Source organism: Schistocerca americana, unplaced genomic scaffold, assembly GCF_021461395.2.
Source record: "Schistocerca americana isolate TAMUIC-IGC-003095 unplaced genomic scaffold, iqSchAmer2.1 HiC_scaffold_464, whole genome shotgun sequence".
In the NCBI taxonomy this organism is placed as follows: Eukaryota; Metazoa; Arthropoda; class Insecta; order Orthoptera; family Acrididae; genus Schistocerca; species Schistocerca americana.
Window position 1 is genome coordinate 110,001 of NW_025726197.1, and position 3,630 is coordinate 113,630.

Below are 3,630 nucleotides of genomic sequence, written 5' to 3' on the forward strand. Positions count from 1 at the left end.
CAGAGTCACCAAGGCAAACGGACCGGACGAGCCGACCGATTGGTTTTGATCTAATAAAAGCGTCCCTTCCATCTCTGGTCGGGACTCTGTTTGCATGTATTAGCTCTAGAATTACCACAGTTATCCAAGTAACGTGGGTACGATCTAAGGAACCATAACTGATTTAATGAGCCATTCGCGGTTTCACCTTAATGCGGCTTGTACTGAGACATGCATGGCTTAATCTTTGAGACAAGCATATGACTACTGGCAGGATCAACCAGGGAGCTGCGTCAACTAGAGCTGAGCAGCCGGCCGCCCCGGGAGTGTGTCCCGGGGGCCCGCGCGAACACGCAAGCGTCCGCTCAATTATTCTGCAAACAGGAGGAGGCTGAGCTCCCCTGCACAATACACCTCGAAACCCTCTCAGGTCCCGGCGGCGCGCAGCGCCGTCCTAAGTACTTGGTCGGGTTCGAGAGAGGCGCAATCGCCCGGAGTTTGGCGAGTAGACGCTTTAGGTGCGACCACCCGTGCTCCCAACTGAGCTTGCCGCTGCCGACAGAGGCCCGGGAGCGTGCTGTCGTGGCATTGCCGGCGGGAGACAACACGCGCCACCTACGGTGGCCGGCAGCTCCAACGCCAGCGCCACAGAAGGACAAAAGCCCCACTTGGGTGCCGAAGCGAACGCGCCAACACGTCCGCACAGCTGCGATACAAACCACCTGCGAGAACCGCAGAGGCGAACCGAGCAGCAGACGGCGTCGCGGCGCCGAGCGCCGGGCGGCGGCGCATCCTCAGCGCACACAGTCCTCAATCGGACCAGCACACTGCAGATGTCCACCGCGCTTCGCACCGGGCCCGCGAGGACCTACTTTGGCCGCACGGCGCCGCGTGCAGGGGTGCGCTGGCGCGCAGCTGCGCCGCCTGCCGCCTCCGTCGGCCGGCGCGCCTGCCACTGGCCGCCCCCACCAGCCGGCTGTAGCGCGTGCGCCCACGCACCGCGCGGCCAGCACGCCGGGAGGCCCCCCCTCACCGGCCGGGGACGGTCCCACCCAGCCACCGCCGCGTATCGCTTCACACCCACATGCCATTCACGTTCGTGGGCATGGTGGGTATCGCTGAAACAACCGGTTGGTAGCTCAACCGATCGTCGCCATCACTGATTCACCTCTAGCGAGAACAACCGCACCACAACGGTTTACCAGTTGTTCATTTGCGTAACGTCACCAGCAAACGTAGACGTCCATCGCCATTTGCAAATTCAACGATTGTTGCATGCCTGTGTCAGGTGTCACGACACACTATGTCTGCCCACATACACGCAACAACATGTGCACGCTTCGCGAACACGTGGAAGGTGGCCCCCGTACGTATGCGATGTCCATTGCGCGAACGACTGTCAACCGGCCTCTGTCGCATGTCGCAGATGTGGAACGCAGTGCACCATGCTATCACGGTGAGTGAGAAGAGACGACTACGTCTGACAACACGCGCCACTACATCAACAGACGGCTCATGCTGATCGCCATCCACGGCATACCATACTGCAATCCAGCTCTTATAGGGAGACGACACGTAGCTGAGTGCACAATATTTGGACCGTATGGTTCGCCGTTGTTGGCGCAGTCGTGGTACGGTCACACATGTACCACGATGTATCATTCAGTACATGAGGACCAATGTGCAGTACAGTGTGTGATTTGGACGTACAACATCAGCGGACAGTTGACACAAGCCGTACCACAACGTAGGCTGTGCTTCGCCATGCGAATGCCAATGAACAACTGCGAAGGGCATTGAGCATGTACGTCCTGCTGCCATCCGCATTACAGTGTATAGCTGCAAGGTGTTTAACATGAAGCGATACTCTGGGGACCGGGCAGTGCGGGTAGCAAACTATATTGCGGGGGGGTTGCAGTTAGGCAACACTACACTAATTTAACGCGTCGTATGACAATTACAGAGCAGGTTAAGGCCCAACGTGTGTTGGGTTAAGGCCCAACGTGTGTTGGGTTAAGGCCCAACGTGGTGTTGGGTTAAGGCCCAACGTGTGTTGGGTTAAGGCCCAACGTGTGTTGGGTTAAGGCCCAACGTGTGTTGGGTTAAGGCCCAACGTGTGTTGGGTTAAGGCCCAACGTGTGTTGGGTTAAGGCCCAACGTGTGTTGGGTTAAGGCCCAACGTGTGTTGGGTTAAGGCCCAACGTGTGTCTGGGTTAAGGCCCAACGTGTGTTGGGTTAAGGCCCAACGTGTGTTGGGTTAAGGCCCAACGTGTGTTGGGTTAAGGCCCAACGTGTGTTGGGTTAAGGCCCAACGTGTGTTGGGTTAAGGCCCAACGTGTGTTGGGTTAAGGCCCAACGTGTGTTGGGTTAAGGCCCAACGTGTGTTGGGTTAAGGCCCAACGTGTGTTGGGTTAAGGCCCAACGTGTGTTGGGTTAAGGCCCAACGTGTGTTGGGTTAAGGCCCAACGCGGGTTAGGTTAAGGCGCAACGCGGGTTAGGTTAAGGCGCAACGGCGGGTTAGGTTAAGGCGCAACGCGGGTTAGGTTAAGGGCGCAACGCGGGTTAGGTTAAGGCGCAACGCGGGGTTAGGTTAAGGCGCAACGCGGGTTAGGTTAAGGCGCAACGCGGGTTAGGTTAAGGCGCAACGCGGGTTAGGTTAAGGCGCAACGCGGGTTACGTTAAGGCGCAACGCGGGTTACGTTAAGGCGCAACGCGGGTTACGTTAAGGCGCAACGCGGGTTACGTTAAGGCGCAATATAGGTTAGGTTAAGGCGCAATATAGGTTAGGTTAAGGCGCAATATAGGTTAGGTTAAGGCGCAATACGGGTTAGGTTAAGGCGCAATACGGGTTAGGTTAAGGCGCAATACGGGTTAGGTTAAGGCGCAATACGGGTTAGGTTAAGGCACAATACGGGTTAGGTTAAGGCACAATACGGGTTAGGTTAAGGCACAATACGGGTTAGGTTAAGGCACAATACGGGTTAGGTTAAGGCACAATACGGGTTAGGTTAAGGCACAATACGGGTTAGGTTAAGGCACAATACGGGTTAGGTTAAGGCACAATACGGGTTAGGGTTAAGGCACAATACGGGTTAGGTTAAGGCACAATACGGGTTAGGTTAAGGCACAATACGGGTTAGGTTAAGGCACAATACGGGTTAGGTTAAGCACAATACGGGTTAGGTTAAGGTACAATACGGGTTAGGTTAGGGTACAATACGGGTTAGGTTAAGGTACAATACGGGTTAGGTTAAGGTACAATACGGGTTAGGTTAAGGTACAATACGGGTTAGGTTAAGGTACAATACGGGTTAGGTTAAGGTACAATACGGGTTAGGTTAAGGTACAATACGGGTTAGGTTTAAGGTACAATACGGGTTAGGTTAAGGTACACATTGTTGTAAGGAAAGGTGTTTTGGGGGGGGGGGGGGGGCCGGTTTGTTGATTGTGATTATCGTAAGTAAATGACTGCGGCATCATCTGATTTGCCACGTCAGGGTGCACCTTTGGCTCATAACAGGCGGCGCTCTGATTCCATGCTTGTGGCAGACCTGTGTCTTTCATTCCTGCCATTGTTTGTGTGGTGTGACAGGAGGCAGTATTGTGATGTTGGGTGCACCCCTGTGTAGGACATGTGTGGGTGTTGGTGGC

General features: G+C 55.2%; 1 non-coding gene across 1 annotated transcript in view; it reads right to left on the reverse strand.

The window, feature by feature from the left end:
• Nucleotides 1–266, reverse strand: part of LOC124583633 — a 1,910-nt gene extending 1,644 nt beyond the window's left edge. Inside the window, exon 1 of the ribosomal RNA XR_006974231.1 lies at nucleotides 1–266. This exon is cut by the window's left edge and continues 1,644 nt beyond it. This is a non-coding gene — a ribosomal RNA (small subunit ribosomal RNA).
• Nucleotides 267–3,630: the final 3,364 nt, after the last annotated feature.